Source organism: Martes martes, assembly GCF_963455335.1.
Source record: "Martes martes genome assembly, chromosome: 2".
Taxonomy (NCBI): domain Eukaryota; kingdom Metazoa; phylum Chordata; class Mammalia; order Carnivora; family Mustelidae; genus Martes; species Martes martes.
The window spans coordinates 49818103-49836628 of record NC_137889.1 but is presented as its reverse complement, the minus strand read 5'-3'; positions in this window follow the sequence as shown (position 1 = coordinate 49836628).

Sequence of the window (18526 nt, the reverse complement as noted above, 5' to 3'; positions counted from 1 at the left end):
AGGGGAGCTGGATTTAAGACCTGGTTCTGCCTCATTCCAGGTGTGTGACTTAGGCCTCACGTTTCCTCATCTATAGAATGGGAATAACAGTAACATCTGACTAACAAGGCTGTTCCGAGGACCAAATGAGGTGCTGTGAAAGTGTTACCCCCCCCAAAAAAGCAGTTACCTTAATTATTAGTGCTATGTACCCGATTATTGTATTAATTACAGTGGAGCGAGGGTTAAAAGGACATAGAAGACTTGGCCTTGCCCACAAAGATCTCAGGCACAGAAAGAAAACGACCTTGCTGGCTGTGCAGGCAAGGGGTTCAAGTTAAGGGTTTACACCAGAGTCCCCTCTGGAGGAACTGAATCAGGTGCTGCCCTCTCCCACCCCACCCCCCACCCACCAAGTAGAGACCTCGGGTCCTGCTTCTGGGCCTGAGATCCCAAGCTGGGTCTCCGAGAAGAGCCTCTGCGGCAAACACGCAGGCATAAGTCCAAGAAGCCGGCTCCACAAGCCCCTGCTAACCAACCACAACCCGTCTAGCACTAGGATCTCCTGGGAGAAGATTCCTGGGAGAAGTCACCGCTTCCCGGCTCTCCACCCTGGACGCGGGGGCAGCGCGCACCGCCTGGCGCCTCGCGGGGCTGCACTGGGCGCCCCTGCACCTGCCGGGCCCCGTGGGAGGGGGACGCGGGGCCAGAGGGCGCCGGCGGGACGGCCCCTGGCCCGCTGAAGTCCCGGCAAACCGCAGGGAGGGGAGTGGGGGCTGGCAACAGCACCCCCCGGAGTCTGCCGCGGGAGATGAGAAGGAGCAGCTGTGGAATCTCGGGGACAGTGCCCTGGCCTCGTTTCAACGACTCGATTTCCTGAGCTCCTCGCGACCGCCTGAACTTGTTTGCTCACCTGTAATAAATAGGTTGTTAAAATTCCATGAAAAAGATAGTAAAGAACTTGCTAATTATTCAATAAATAGTAGCTGTTGTTGTCCCCCTCATCGTCAGCCGCACTGCTGTATCATCTGTGAAGGCTGAGTCAGCCCTTGCTTCACGCTGCGCCAACCGCAGGGCCTCCGCCTGTCCGAGGCTCTTTAGCGCCACCGTCTGGGAGGGGACTGCCATAGCCTCGCTGCCTCGGGGAACCCGGAGCCTGCGAGCCAGGGATGGGAGCTGGAGTGGGCTTTCAGGTCACAGTTCCTGCGAAGTTCTTCCCGCTTCCCGCCACCCCCCTGCCTCCGCACCCTATGCTCCTCTTGGATCCATCCAAGGGCTGGATTTCTGCAGATTTCCCTGTCTCCACGAGGACTGCAGGCACTCGCTGGCCCCCAAACTAGACAACCTACCTGGCTGTCCCCTCCTGCGTCTCAGGGATTCCCAAGAAGAGAAAAACACCCCTTCTGGGGCAATTGGAACTTGGTGGGGGCATTTTTATCACCCAAAGGGGAGCCCTATTGGCATTTAATGGGGTTGGCCAGTGATGCTAGACACCCTGGAAAGTGTGGGCCAGTCTTGCACAACAAAGAACTGTCTCGCATGACTTTCAAACGTCTTGTAGGACATTCATGTAAGCAAAAGGACATTTATTACTAATTACCTGAGCTACACTCTAACTCTGTTTTATGGAAAACAAAGCTTTTTTTCTGTAAGACTTTTTTTTTTTTTTAGGTATTTTATTATTGGGGTACGAATACACAACATAAAATTTCCCCTTTTAACTATTTTTAAGGGCTCAGTTCTGTGACATTAGGTACATTCACAGTGTTGTACAATAGTCACTCCTATTTCCAAGACTTTTTCATTACCCCAAACAGAGACTGTACCCCTTAAGCAATAGCTCCACATTTCCCCTTCCCTCAGCACTTTGTAACCTCAAATCCACTTTCTGTCTCAGTGAACTTGTCTATTCTAGGGACCCCAGATAAATGGAATCATATAATGTCTGCTCTCTGCTTCATTAAAAACTTTACCAAGAGTTGCTCCTCTTACTGGGAAACTGCCATCACCAGTGACAAAGCCATGGGTGGTGTTTGAATCATCAATACAATTTACACGTGTCAGTTTGCTGCATTCAGCATGGCTGCAAGCACCTGACATTTCAATGTTTCCTGACGTCATTATGTCCCCAAATTCACATCTTGGAATACATATTATTTTATTACACTTATCTCTCCTTTTTATTCCCAAGTTAAGGCATTATTTTTAAAATATTTATTTATTTATGTTTTTATTTAAAGATTTTATTTACACATATGAGAGAGAGAGCACAAACAGGGGGAGGGACTGGCAAAGGGAGAAGGAGAAGCAGGCTCCACTGAGTAGGAAGCCCAATGCAGGGCTCTATCCCAGGACTCTGGGATCATGACCTGAGCCAAAGGAAGACGCTTAACCAACTGAGCCACCCAGGCATCCCATCACATCTTGAAATACATATTATTTTATTACACTTTTCATTCCTTTTTATTCCCAAATTAAGGCCTTATTTCTATTTATTTATTTATTTATTTATTTATTTCAAGGTTTTATTTATCTATTTGACAGAGAGAGAGAGCACAAGCAGGGGGAGCAGCAGAGGGAGAAGGAGAAGCAGGCTCTCATCCGAGCACAGAGCCGGACCTGAGGCTGGATCCCAGGACTCTGACATCATGACCTGAGCTGAAGGCAGATGCTTAACGAACTGAGCCACACAGGCACGCCTAGGCCTTTCTTTCTTTCTTTTTTTTTTTTAATTATGTGTTGGTAGTGTAAATAAACTCTTAATTTCATCTTAGGTTAGCAAAGGGTACATTATAAAATATTTCTTACAAAAAAGCACATTGGGCCCAGTGGGGCTGAGAATCAGGGATTTCTCTCCTGCAGTCCCTCACAGAGACCGGGTATGAGAGAACAGATCTCTGGAAGTGAAGTGTGCTGTTGACCAGCCCTGAGTACTGCCTGTGCTTATAACCTCACGTAAGCCAGCCCACCCCTCAAACTGGAAATCCTCAAATTACCAAGCCCGGTGTCTCCTGGGTCACTGCTACAGACTGCTGTGGTCTGGCCAGTGCAGCCAGGCAGGGAATTTCGCTTCTGTCCTCAACACTAGCCATTGCAATTACTACCATTCTGGAGTTAAGGATGGGCACAGGCAGCCGAAACAAATTTCAATCAGACTGTAGCTAGGCAGACACTTAAAAGTAAAGCTGGATTTTCAGCATTCAACAAAATGATTGATTTCAGTGTAAGTCCTGGGCCTCATGAGTGGGAATTTGGGGCCACGCTGTATTCATATCCTTGTTTCAGACTGATCTCCATCTAATTGGGAGCATCCAGATATCAGATTTCTTCTGAATAAAAAGACCCAAAAAAGTATAGATACCGTTTCCTAGCCAACTGCTCCTTTAATATTCACACTTCTTTAGATCAGCCCCAAAGTCTTTTTTGAGAGTGTGTAATACCACAAAAGTTGAAATGGGCTAAAATGTGTTGCTAAAATCAATTCTAGAGGCGCCTGGGTGGCTCAGTCGGTTAAGTGCCTTTAGCTCAGGTCATGATCCCAGAGTCCCAGGATCAAGCCCGGCACTGGGCTCCCTGCACAGCGGAGAGTCTGCTTCTCCCTCTTTCTGGGCTCCTCACCTGGCTTGAATTGGCTTCTCCCTCTGCTCCTTACCCTGCTTTGATCCCTCTCAAATAAATAAACAAAATCTTAAAAAGAAATGAATTCAATTCTAGAAGTTGTAATTATATAAATAATGAGATATACATGTATCTCTGCAAAGTGGAGCCTTGGAGTTTGTGCCCTGTGGTACTGTGAGAAGGGACACCTGAATGATGTTCCATTTCCTCCCCGTTCTGGGATTCCTTCACTCAAGGGCTTTCTAGCTCTTCACTTGGAGCTGATGCCACACAAATGAATAAGATCCTTGGCCTCAGGGAGTTTGAAGGCTTACACAAAAGACTGACACACAAAACGTGGCAATGCAGTGTGATGGATGTTTGCTCAGAAGAGGGAGGGAGCAGTCTCCCTGACTCAGAAAAGGACATCTGGGCAGGCTACTCAGAGTAGGGAGCCTAGGGTGCTTTACACATACACACACACACACACACACACACACACACCTGTCAATCTACTGAGTGCTTTAACAAATACTCAATCAAAACCCCTGTGAGAGCTTTGTGTCACGAAACATGAAAAACACAGCTTGAGGCCGAGAAATGTCAAGGGGGGCGCTCCTACTGTGAATAGATCTAAGCCAGTTTGGCGGTTTGCAATTACAAGGTCTTCGTGGTAGAGATCAGTAGCTTCAAAAATTGTAGCGAGGTGAGGGCTACGGGTGTCCTCCTTTCAACCTTGCTTTCAAGTGGGATGTGCTCCCTGCAACTCATATATCGGACTGAATTCTGCAATCCATTACCTGTGTGTATTAGCCAGGAGCCCAGAAAGAGTCCTATAATCTATTTAACTCGTGAATTTGAGCAAGTTTCTGCTCTCTGTCCCTTCCTACATTGCAACAAGTCCTTTAATGAAGTTTACAGAGTGGAATGCTATTTGAGGTACATTTCGGCCAATGTTCTAGTTGGATGAGGAGACATAACCCCTGGCTAATGGCCCATCCCAGATCTGACAAAGTTAGAAGCCCTCAGTGCCAGTCCAAAGGGTGTAAAGTCTTTTGGGGTGGCCACATTATTACCTCCTGTTCATGTAAAGGTGAAGGTGTCTATTCAGTATACATAACCAATCTATTTGTCTTGCACACCACATACCTCGTCAATTTAAAAAAAAAATTTTTTTTTGAGAGAGAGAGCATGTGCACACAGGTTGGGGGGCAGGCAGAGACAAAATCTTAAACAGCTTCCATGCCCAGTGCAGAGCCCAATGTGGGGCTCAAACTCACGAACTGAGTTGAAATGAAGAGTTTGATGCTTAACCTACTGAGCCATCTAGGCGCCCCCAAATTAATTTTTAACATCACTGTACTAGTTAATAAGCCCTCTAGTGCAGAAGGAAATAAAAAAAAATAGTAAGTTGTAGTGGTTGCCAGTGCATGGGTTGCTGGTTCTTGATTCGGAAACTGACAGCCCCTGGAGGATGTATTTATGGCTAAGGGTAAACCACAGGTTAACTTGCTGCCTTTAAGCTGTGGAATAAAACCAACAAACACGAACACATTTATATCACATTTTCTTTTCCTTTTTTTAAAAAAGATTTTATTTATTTATTTGACAGAGAGAGACACAACGAGAGAGGGAACACAAGCAGGAGGGGTAGTGGGAGAGGGAGAAGCAATCCTCCCACCAAGCAGGGAGCCTGATGCGGGGCTGGATCCCAGGACCCTGGAATCTTGACCTGAGCCGAAGGCAGACATTTAATGACGGAGCCACCCAGGCGCCCCTATATCACATTTTCCATGATAAAATATTTTAAAAGTAAGTAAAATAGCTCTCAAACCATAAAACAGCCTGGTGAAAATGCTAGCAGAGTATCTGCCTCAGGGGGAACTAAGTTGTGCTGTACCCAGACGAAACGAGCTCTACCCTCAGCTAGTCAATAGTGAGAATGTATATGATGTAATTAATAAACACTGGTAAATGTGGGATACATAGGGATACGTTGATTTTTTGTTTTACTTTTTTATTTAAAAAATAATTATAGATTCACAGCAAGTTGCAAAGATAGTATGGAGAGGTGTCTTTAACCAGGTTCCTCCAGTAGTTTCATTTTTTCCAAAAAGTTAATTATTTTTATTTTTTTTAACATCTTATTTATTCAAGTAATCTCTACACCCCATGTGGGGCTCAAACTCATGATCCTGAGGTCAAGAGGTGTGTGCTCCTCTTCCTGAGGCAGCCGGGCACCCCTGAAGTTAATTATTTTTTTAATTTTCCTTTGAGGGGCGCATGGGTGGCTCAGTGGGTTAAGCCGCTGCCTTCGGCTCAGGTCATGATCCCAGGGTCCTGGGATCGAGCCCCGCATCGGGCTCTCTGCTCAGCAGGGAGCCTGCTTCCTCCTCTCTCTCTGCCTGTCTCTCTGCCTACTTGTGATCTGTCTGTCAAATAAATAAATAAAATCTTAAAAAAAATTTTTTTTTCTTTGGGGTCAAGTACATCTAACATAAATTTTGGCCTTATTTTTAAAAGATTTTATTTATTTATTTGACAGACAGAGCTCACAAGTAGGCCAAGAGGCAGGCAGAGACAGAAGGAAGCAGGCTCCCTGCTGAGCAGAGAGCCCAATGTGAGGCTCGATCCCAGGACCCTGGGATCATGACCTGAGCCGAAGGCAGAGGCTTTAACCCACTGAGCCACCCAGGCGCCCCAAATTTTGGCCATTTTTAAATGTATAGTTCAGTAGCGTTAAGTACATTCCCATAGTTGTGCAACCAATCTCCAGAGCTCTTTTCATCTTGCAAAACTGAAACTCTGTGTCCATTAAAAACCAGCTCCTTATTTCCCTTCTCCCCCCTGCCCCCTGCCCTCTGGCAACCACTATTCTACTTTCCAACTCTATGAATTTGTCCAACTCAGGTACCCCCATGAGTGAAATCATACAGTATTTGTATTTTTGTGACCCTGACTCTGTATCTTATATGGGTATAGAATGATATGAAAACCAGGAAATTAACTTTGGGACAATGTTTGTATATCGTTGGGGCCCATTGTATCACATGTGGAGATTCCTGTAAACACTCCCAGAAACAAGATCTAGAACATTCCCCCACCACCATAAAGGGATAGCATAGGGTCTTTCTTGCTGTTCTTCTGCAGTCATACCCTCCCCACCATCCCTAACCTTTCACAACCAGTGATCTCTACCATCTCTACTATTTTATCATTTTGAGAAGGTTATATACAGTAGCATACACAGATTTTTCTCCCACGCTGTTGTAATTCTAGTGACCAAGCTGATGTTCTGGCTTGGGAAGGAAGGTCTGTTGTTTTTAAGGCTGCTTTTGATTCATAGTAATGTACCCATCACACCAGTAGAACAGGAGCCTGGGGCTTGGGTTCCATTTGTTACAGTGGCAGCCATACACACAACTCATCTACCTGGCCATGTCTTGCTCTTTAGATGTGAACCTAGAAACACCAGAGAGGTTAGGACACCTGCATGGCTCAGTCGGTGAAACATCTAACTCTTGATTTCAGCTCAGGTCATATCTCAGGGTTCTGAGATCGGGCCCCACAACGGGTTCTGTGCTAGGTGTGAAGCCTGCTTGAGATTCTCTCTCTCTCTGTCTCTCTCCCTCTGCCCCTCCCCCCTCAACAAAACAAAACAAAACAAAACACCAGAGAGATTAAGACAGAGTCCTGTCACCCTTTAATACTTCTTTGTCAATTCAGTCTTTTAAAAAAGAGTTTTGTCTCCTCTGATGTTCATAGGCATGGGGCTTTGAACAAGTTCTCAGGGGCTGGAAACTAACAGAGACTCTCTCCTTGACCAAACCTTAGGCAGGCTCCTCTGAACTCTTTTCTCGACCAGCCCTCAACCTTGGTCTATAAAGTCTTGAACAAACACTAACATTATTTTAACAGCTCAAGGCCACATCCTTAGGATGACCCTATCCTGCTTAAACTCTGAGAAAAAATTAAAACCTGAGAAAACACAGACTGCCAAAAACACTTTACTGTTGGTTCCAGCCAATACCTGAAGAGAGGGCCCCGTTTCCCAGCCTCTGTTGGCGGTGGTGGGGGTGGAGCGGTGGGAGTACAAACCCAGATACTTTGCTTCCTGGTTTTTGTAACTTTTCATTTGCCCTAGTCTACTGAGCCCCTCCCTACCTGCCTTCCTATTCCCTCATTCTCCCTTTAAAATACCTAGTCAGGGGCACCTGGGTGGCTCAGTCGTTAAGTGTCTGCCTTTGGCTCAGATCATGATATCAGGGTCTGGAATCCAGCCCTGCATCAGGCTCCCTGCTCAGCAGAGAACCTGCTTCTCCCTCTCCTTCTGCTGCTCTCTCTGCTTTTGCTCTCTCTGCATCTGGCTCTCTCTGTCAAATAAATAAATAAAATCTTTAAAAATAAATAAATAAATAAATAAATAAGTAAAACACCCAGTCACCTTTGTACCAATAAAAATTCACTTCAGCTCAGTTCACGCTGCACTTTCCCCCCTACTGCAATCGTGTATTGCTAATGAAAATCTGTCCCTACCTCTTCAGTCTGGCTTTGTTTATCCTGACAGGATAGAGAGATTACTCAGCTTGTCTGCCTCTTTGCAAGCACCATCTTTTTAAACAAAAATCAGTGAATGTAGCATGAAGTGTCAGGCAGGTCTTGGTCCCTTGTCAGTCATAGGAACTGTTGCAAAAATGATCAGCAATATCTCAAACCTGCTTGAATTCCCTGGTAAGACTTTATGAGAAACTATTCAATCAGGAGAAAGGCTGGTGTGGGTTTTGAAAAACATGACACCCCCTCCCCAAATAATTCAGCCATAATTCTAGAGAGACAGACGGCGACCATTTTGAAAATGGGGTCAACTGTATTGTTAGTCAGTCCTGGGAGATTTCTGTAACTTGGGAGGTAATGACGGTGTAGAATTTAGTCAAGATTACGGTTAAACAATGCTGGAGGTGACCCTTTCTCCTGTAGGTGACTGCAATGGTTCTAAAACATGGCATCAGGATCACCTTGTGGGGTGATTAGAAACTTTTGTGTTCTTCATATTCTGATTCTGTAGGGCTGGGGGGACCCTATTTGTCTCTAGTTGGGTCTGATGGCCATTTCCGTCTTTTCAAGATAATCCATTTAAGGAAAGAGTTTGGGGTCTCACTCTATGTGTTTTCTGGGCATCTCTCAGCTAAACTGTGGGAAGCTCAGCTTTGCTTCTGATCACCATCCCTCCCCCCCTAGCTGGCAGTGGGAGGTGGACGTGGGCAGGACGCTCCTGGCTGCCAGACCTCTATATCCGTAGTGTTTTTGCTCCAAGGAAATAGAGGCTTACTCCTAGAACACAAACAACTCTGCTTTGAATGTTAGACACCTCAGTGTGTTCTTTGGCCTACTGATATGGGTTGCATCGTGTTCCTCCAAAAAAGATATGTTGGAACCCTAGCCCTTTTAGAATGTGAAGTAACCTGTTAAAATAGGTCATTAGGGTGGAACCAAATCTAAGATGACCTATGTCCTTATAGGAAGAGGAAACCTGGACCTAAGCATACATAGGAAGAACATCATGGGAGTGTGAAGACGGCCATCTATAAGCCAAGGAGAGGGGCCTGCAACAGATTCTCCCTCATGGCTCTTGGAAGGGACCAACCCTGCGGACCTTTTGATTTTAGATTTCTAGCCTCCAGAACTGTGAGAAATATGTTTCTTTTAAGGCCGCCTTGTGTGTGGCACTGTGTCAGGGCAGCCCCAGCCAACAAATGTATCTACTTACCGGTAGGATTGTTCCCCTTCAGGTGCCTTCATCCTGAGGCTCCCCCTCCTCCCCTGGCATCTCTTCTCCTTCTCCTTCCTCCTCTCCCCTCTCCCCCCGTTCTCTTGTCCCCTAATTCCATCTTATTTCTCATGCAGGACAGTTAGCTACTTCCTCGCTCACAGTCTTCCAGCCACGGCCCTCGGAGGCTGTCCCCTGCTCACCTTCTGTATTGCAACATCCTTTCCTGAACAGAAAGGTCCCTCCTCCAAGAGGAACTCCGGTGGTAACTGTCGAAATCATGGCTCTTTCTTTTTCTTTTCTTTCTTTCTTTTTTTTTTTTTTCCCAACGCGCTACAAGTCATTCCTCTTAAGGCTCTGGAGGTGATTCTGGTGTGTAGTCAGGGCTGAGCAGCTGAGCACCACTGCTCGAAAATGAATTGCGTCGCTGTAGCTCACTCTGGAGAACCCTGGGCTCAGACAATATGAAGAACCTGTCGTGTGAGTGAGAATTCATGAGATCGACCCGCGCGTGTCCACCAAAGTCTGTATTCCTGTAATCCTTTGCAGAAAATGTGCCAGCTGCAAACATATAAAATCTTCATTCGATGCTGGCTTTCATGACCGTTATGGATGGAATTGTGTCCCCGCAAATTCACATTGAGGCCCTGAACTCCCAATGTGACTGTGTTTAGAAAGGGCCTTTAAAGAGGTGATTAAGTCAAAATGAAGTCACCAGTGTGGGCCCTAATCCAATAGGACTCGTGTCCTTGTGAGACGAGGTGATTAGAACACAGACATCGACTCACACAGAGGAAAGACCATGTGAGGACACAGAGAGAAAATGGCCGTCTGTAAGCCAAGGAGGGAGGCCTCAGGAAAAACCAGCCCTGCTGGCATCTTAGACTTCCAGCCTCCAGAGCTGTGAGAAAATAAATGTCTGTTGTTTGAACCACCCAGGCTGTGGTATTCTGTGACGGCGGCCGGAGAAAACTTCTACAACAGCTTCGCCCAGAGCTAAGGTATAATATACGATATAATGGACTATAAGGTATAAGACATAATGTAATATAAGGTATAATGTAATGTACAAGGTATAATGCTGCTGAGGTATGTAATTTTTTTTAAGGATGATAATGTTTAGAGAGAAGTTTCATTGAGCAAAGGTAACAGGAATAATATTTTGAAATATTAAACTGACATGTTTTTCCTACTCCTGTAAATCATGTAAGCCCACAGCCTTCCACCATGAATGCTAAGCCATAAGCAGCAGGGAAGGTGAGGGTGGGTGGTGCCTGGAATAAAAAGACCATTGATGAGCTTTGATTTTCAAAAGCTGACTTTGTTGATTCCATATTGAAATTCTAGTTTTAAAAGCCGGGCTTTATGGAGAGAGAAAATGTTTATTTTCTGAACTTTAAAAGCTCTCTTTATATATGGAAAGTTAAAACCCGTGTGTAGGTGTATACGCCTTAGGTAGAGAGAACTCAGGTGATTTCATTAGGGAGGCTCTGACCAAACAAGAAGGGTTCAGATGGGAGGTAAAATCATCAGACACTCGTGTTCTGGCTCCGTCCCCTGAAAGAAGGCCATGTTAGAAACTTCGAGGTCATTTGGGGGACTCTCGTAGCAGTGGCTGCTTCCCTCGCTTTTCCAGGTGTAGACTGGGGAAATGTCAAGTCCCAGAGACTAGCTACGTCCAACATGGTCTCATGGTGAGCTAGAAAGGGCTGAACAAAGGGCCTAGACAGAGATAAGACAGGGATAGCCCCACCCTGCAAGTGTTTCTAGGTTCCTGGGTGGCACAGAAAGGGCCTGGATGGTCCTGTGCCCTCCGGGTGGAAAATACAAAAGGTAACGGAGTTGTGAGCCAAGGGACTTGCTCTGGGGTCACACAGGGCAGTGGGGACCCTACAGAAAAGGTAGTGGGTAGAGAGCCAGGCCACAGAATGAAGGAGGACACTGTGAAGATTCAGAGTGTTTGCAACACCAGTGAGAGCCAGAAAGAACCAGGATGGCAGAGTTGGGAGGAAAGGTGCGAGAGGGCACCCATGACCAGGTGGGATGAGAAACTTTGATTCTTATTTAAGGACCCACACTTTGATCTGAGATTCTCCTCCTGAGGCTAAGCTCATGCAAGCTTTTTCCTACAACTGAAGGCCAGGTGGCAGTGGGAGGACCAGAAATCTTGAAAAATGGTTTTACCGGGAAGAGATCAAAGAAACCCAAATGAGACTCACCAACTTCCCACCTTTTCTACTCCAAGGAAGAGTGTAGTGATGGTTATATAAAACAAAGGTGTAGACTTTTCTGGCATCTCTAAATGCACGGGACGGAGTTTTCAACCTCATGTGTGAGTTCTTCTGATTTTTCTAAGGTTTTGATTCACCAACTTTTGCTAGCCATCTCTGAGCTTCTTTGTAGGTAAATAACATCCAGAGAGAGAGTGATTATTCCTTGGATTCTTTAAGATTGTTTAAGCTCTGTGGTAGGTTACTTTGATCACTAATAATGTAATATATCCTAATAATATCATCCAACATTTTTATTTTTTTCTTTGTTTATTTTAATGGACTGATATAGGAAGTGGAAAATGTTTTTCTAAGGACAAGATGATAGATATTTTATGCTTTATGGACCACTTGATCCTGTTACAACTATTCAGTTTTACTGTTGGAGAACAAAAGCAGCCATAGACCATGTAAGTGTACGGGCGTGACTGAGCCCCAGTTAATACTGTGGACACCCAAATTTGAATTTTGTGTAATTTGCAAACGTCTCAAAGTGTTCTTTTGATTCTCCCCAACAATTAAAAAATGTAAAAACTATTTTTAGCTCGCAGTCTTTACAAAAATGGTCAGTGGATTAGATTTGGCCTGAAGGCTGTAATTTGCCATTTCCTGGGCTAACAAATGACAACAAATGTTTTATATACAGACAAAGCACTTTTCTGTAGCTCTAATTTTTCAAAAAAAAAAGGCAGGATTTTTGGGGAGCAGGGCAAAGAGGAGGCAAAAATAATGTCTTTGGTTTAACCTTAGATATTTGCCTGAAAACATAAATCAGACATTGTTGGATTAGTGCAATTTTCTTTCTTTATTTTTTTTTTAAAGCCAGTTTCTACCAATGGTGATGTGAGAAAATGCTATTTTGATGAGGAAATAATGAGATCATTCGGTTATCACTGACACATGATGCCTGTGAGAGCAACCTTTACCAGTTGCCAGGCCTTGGAGGATTTGAAGAAAGGGAGGATGGATTAGTTTCCTTATGTTATTTAATTCTTTGTGCTGTTCATAGCATGAAAAGCACATGCACGTGTGTGTACACGTGTGCATTCATGTGTCCATGCGTGCATATGTGTGTGTATGTGTGTGTGAGAAAGAGGGAGAGAGAAGGAAGGTGTGGGGGACTACAAGAGGCATCTTTCCTTTTCCACAGGCATCAAGCCAATCTTTCTTTGCTTCAGTTCGTCATTGTGCAATCTGCAGTCCACCATTATTTATTACTCATGCTTGGCCTGTACATTCCTGCACCAGAAGTAAAATTGGCTGGCTGCTGTGGTCAATCATTAGAAACAAAGGTTGACAGTAATGCAGCCCCAGAGTTCCAAGATATTGCAGAGATAAAAACTGGGCCACATCCATCTGCTATGATCTGGAAGGAAGAAGGGAGAAGAAAGAGTAGGTTAAGCAGGGAAGGAAAATGCCATTGGCCAGGAGCGCTTGACAGAATTCCCAAATTCCTATTGAAATACAGTGTCCCTCCCCCACCACTGCCATAGCTAAATCTAACTCTTGAGAATGTGCTGAATAACAATTTTTTAGAGGATTGGAGGCTTTTTTTTTTTTTTTTTTTTTTTTGGTCAGAGAGAGTGAGCACAGGCAGACAGAGAGGCAGGCAGAGGCAGAGGGCGAAGCAGGCTCCCTGCCGAGCAAGGAGCCCGATGTGGGACTCGATCCCAGGACCCTGGGATAATGACCTGAGCCGAAGGCAGCCGCTTAACCAACTGAGCCACCCAGGCGTCCCTGGAGGCATATTTTTTTTAAGAGGGAAAAATAATAGTGCTTCCCTTGTTACCGAAAACCTCAATTATCTTTTCGCTGAAAATTTAAAAACAAACAAACAAACAAAAAACACCTCACTAAGATATTCTTCAACAACCTATACAAAACCCCATTAAGAAGTTCTAAATAAGGGGTGCCTGGGTGGCTCAGTCAGTTAAGCATCTCCCTTTGGCTCAGGTAATGATCTCAGGGTCCTGGGATCAAGCCCCATATCGGGCTCTCTGCTCAGCAGGGAGTCTGCTTCTCCCTCTCCCCCTGTTCTCTCACTCACTCATGCTCAACCTGCTGCCAACTTGAAATAATGGTGTTTACCTCTTAGTCCTTATTCTGAACCCAAAACTCAAGGCTTGGGGTGGGGGGTTGAGTGAACTAGGTGATGGAGATTAAGGAGGGCACTTGTGATGAGCACTGGGTGTTGTATGGAATTGTTGAATCACTATGTTGTACACACAAAACTAATATAACACTGTTTGTTAACTTGCTGGAATTAAGATTAAAAAAAAAAAAACACAAACTAAATAACCCTCAAGGCTTGAACCAAACCAAAGAATGATGAAGCCATCACTCTAAGATAGCTCGGAGCTGTCACCAACACCATTCCATTCTCAATCCTTGCCTCATATTACTATAGTTCAGAACACCTCTATACAATGAGTGCAGCTCTCAGAGATGGATAGGAAGTGTGTGTGTGTGTGTGAGAGAGAGAGAGAGAGAGAGAGAGAGAGAGAGAGGAATGAGTTGATGCTGGGGAGAATTACATTGCTTCCTGGTTCATCCTGGAAAGAACACTCAAGGAAATACTGTAGGTAAAGTCAGGAAGTCCCGGGGGCAGGTCTCCAGGATTCTATCTTTTTATGTATTTCAGTTGATAATTAAATCCAAGAAATAGGCAGTGGAAGTGGGAGAGTATTCCATTTGAGTTCAGCAAAGACAGAGTAGATGATAATGAAAATTGGATTCATAGCTATGAAATATCATCCTAATATCCAAGTGATGGCCTGAGAAGTCCTGGTTATGTGAAATAATAGATTTTATTACTGTGTAAGTTGAACTGAGTCGGAATTTTTGGTTAATTGTCCTTAATAACTGCTAAAGATCGGGAAGGTAACTGGAGCACCATTAAAACCGTGTGAAGCCCAAAGGATGGCACTGACATACTGGGTAAGCTAAAACAATGAAGTGGGAAACAAGCCCAAAAAGCTCTTGAGCAACAAAGAGAAAGACCATTGGGAGGGATGATTAAAGTAATAGAAATGGAATATAGAGCTTTGGAGATTCAACCCAAGGTTTATGGCAATTCCTTAAGAAACAGAACAACTCAAACTAAAGCCATAATCAAAGATAAAATTGAAGAAAGCTTTTTGGAAAAAAAGCATTAAATGCTTAAATGCTTAAATAAAAAAGAATCATTCTGTTTCAAAGTGAGTCTTTGAAAAAAAGCATCTCACTTCCCAGGAAAAAGTTTTGAATGACAAGGATAAAGAAAAAGATCTTATGTATTACTTTGACCCAAAAACTGATATCCTACAAGGGAACAAAACCAGACTGGTGACAGACTTCTCTTTTACAAAATGGAAATGTCAGAAAAAAAGTATCAGCAACAATAGTGTTCTGAGAATTTTGTATGTTGTAACACTTGCTTCACATGAGAAGAACATAAAGATATTCTTTGGTATGTAGAGCTCACAAAATATACTAACCAGGTATTCTTCTTGAGAAATATTGCTTGATATCGCCAACTTAAAGATAAATCAAAATTAAGGACTCAAGCATGGGTAAGTTATCCAATTAAAAAAAAAAACACACACAAAACCTTCAGAAGAAGAATTTTCTTGGTTTAGGGTCAAACTCAGGCATTCACGTGGACTGCATTCCAGGTGAGTTTTACAGGCTGGGGATGAAACTCAACATGCCGAGTTCTTTCCCCAGTCATCCCTCTGCTTCAACTTCTCTGGGCCAGGAAATGCACTTCTTGCTTCCTATCCTTCTACCTATGGGTTAGCATGTATAGCTTTGTTATGAACACTAAAAGTAATCACCTAAACTGGTATGCTCTACTGAAAAATGGCTTTATTTTGCATGTTTGGAACTGCAGGCTAAGATAATTGGGGGGGAATATCCTCTTGGCAGAGCTGCACAGACCAAGAGAATAATTTTTTGCATCTAAAAAACTCGTATTACAGAAGTGGTTAGTTTGTATTTTAGTTAATTTGATTAGTTAATTTTAAAATTTTATTTATATTTATATTTTTTTATTTTTGAAGACTTGGAATTTAAGGGCCGATTTTTAAAAAGAATTTTACCATCACAGCAAAATTGAGAGGAAGATAGAATTCTCATTGACCCCGTCCCTACGCATGCACAGCTTCCTGCATTATCAACATCCCCTACCAGAGTGGGACATTGGTTATAATTTTCAACCTACAGTAACCCATCATAGTCACTCAGAATCCACAATCCACCTGAGGGTTTATGCTTGGTGTTGTACCTTCTATGGGTCTGGACAGTCATATAATGTCTTGCGTCCACCATTAGGGGCATCACAGTATCCTACAGAGTACTTTCACTGCCCTAAAATCCTTTTTGCTCTGCCTATTCATCCTTCTCTCCCTCAACCCCTGGAAACTGCAGATCTTTTTACTGTCTCTAGCTTTGCCTTTTCCAGAATGTTATAAAGTTGGGATCATACAGTTTGTAGCCTTTTCAGGTGGGCTTCTTTGCCTTTATAATATGCATTTAAGTTTCCTCCCTGTTTCTGCATAGCTTAATAGCTCATTTCTTTTTAGTGGTGACTAATATTGCTTTGCCAGGTGTACCCTGATTTAGCTATTCACCTCCTAAAGGACATCTTGCTTGCTTCCAAGTTTAGTCAATTATGAATAAAGCTGTTATAAACATTCACGTGCAAGTTTTCAACTTTTTTGGGTAAATATGAAGGAGCACACTTGCTGATGGTATGGTAAGAGAATGTTTAGTTTTGTAAGAAACTGCCCAACTGTCTTCCAAAGTGGCTGTACCATTTTCCATTCCCACCAGTGATGAATGAGCGTTCCTGTGACTCCACGTCCTCACCAGCACTTGGTGGTGTCGGTGTTCTGGATTCTGGCCCTTCTGCTAGATGTGTAGTGGCATCTCATTGTGTTAATTTGCCTTTCCCTGAGGACATAGGATGTGGAGCATCTGTTTGTATATGTATTTGCCCTCTGTGTATCTTCTACAGTGAGGTGTCTGTTAAGGCTTTTGGGCCATTTTTAAAATCAGATTGTTTGTTTTCTTATTGTTGAGTTTTCAGTGTTCTTTGTATATTTTGGACAGCAGTCCTTTAATCAGATGTGTCTTTTGCAATATTTTCTCCCAGTCTGTGGCATGTATTTTCTTTCTTTTGACATTGTCTTTCACAGAGCAGAGCATTTTAATTTTAATGAAGCCTAGCTCATCATTTTTTTTCTTTTGTGATCATGCTTTTGGTGTCGTATTTAAAAAATCATTGCCAAATGCAGGGCCATTGAGATTTTCTCCTGTGTCATCTCCTAGGAGCTTTATGGTTTTGTGTTTTACATTTATGTCTGTGATCCATTTTGAATTAACTTTTGTGAAGGGTGAAAGATCTGTGTATGCCTTCTTCTTTTTTTTTTTTTTTTTTGCATGTAGATATCCAGGCATCCGGACACCATTTGTGGAAAAGTCTATCTTCGCTCGACTGCCTTATCTTTGCTCCTTTGTCAAAGATCAGTTGATGATATTTATGTGGGTCTATTTCTGGGATTTCTCTTCTGTTTGATTGATCTGTTTGTCTATTCTTTTGCCAATACAATTTTTTTTTAATTTGTTTTACTTTTGACAAACCAATGTGCCACCTGGTGGTCATCATGTTTCACCTTTTCTTCGTATAGCTAACCTAAGGGGTGACCATACTGTTACTGCACTGCAGACTGCTGGAGCCCAGAAGTATAAAACACTGATTTGCTGATCTCGTGTTGTCACCCGCTAGCCCCTGTGGAGTCCATTCCTCCTAGGCATCTGAATGTTCACTCTTCCCCTGGGTCCTCCCTCTGTGCCCTCTGTTCTCTCATGCCATGGCCTTGTTAACCCCTCTACTGTCCTTCCAGCATCCAAGCGCTCTCCTGGAGGTGGGTGTGGAGGCAACAGCAGACCCTAATGTCCAGTGTGTCCCTGGAGGACATCAAGACCTTCCAGTTCTTTAGGGTGACCCATCCCTGAGACAAGGAACACTTTCCTGGCAGTCTCATTGCCTTTCCCTGCACACCTTAGACATGTTGAGGCTGCCAGGGTCTTTGGTCAAAGACCCACTTCCAGAAAAGAGTAAGAAGGGGGCACCTTCTTACTTAGCGGCTGTGGCTCAGCCGCTAAGTCATTAAGTTCAGGTCCTGATCCCAGCGTCGTGGGATCGAGCCCCGCATCGGGCTCCCTGCTCAGCGGAAAGCCTGCTTCTCCCTCTCCCGCTCCCTCTGCTTGTGTTCCCTTTCTCGCTGTCTCTCTCTGTCAAATAAATAAAATCTTTTAAAAAACAAAGAAAAGAGTAAGAAGACAAAGAAAGAGGGGGTTCAGGGATGGGGAAAACCAAGAGAAGCAAGGCTTAAAAACACATCTGTGAATTGGGGTATCTGTGACTTAAATAATTTTGTTTTATTTCTCTTATCCCTAAATTAGTGTTTGTTGTGGAAGATTTGGAAACTTGACAAATGAAAAGAAAGAAATAAGAATGTCTTCATAATCCTACCATCAGGAGACAGCCACTGTTTACATCTTAGTTTAGGAACTTAAATACACATTTCCCTACATGATTAAGCCCCTATTTCTATTATTGTCTTTCTTAGGACTTGTGAATTTTTCTGTATTAATCACTTAAAAGCAAGTATCTATGTGGTATCAATAAAATAGATTTTAAGGGTAGGGGTGGAAGAAATGAGTGAAAGAAACCAAAAGGTAAAAAAAAAAGACGTGAAACACATTGGTGGTCATATATACATATATTCAGGAAATCTGAAGGAGTAATATTTGACTGGAACAGTCACAAAAAAATAGATTTTAAGAGAAAAAACGAAAATGTTTATGGTGATAAGTTCTGTGTGACAGTACTCAAATGACTGCTATTTTCCCTTTCGCATTTTAAAAG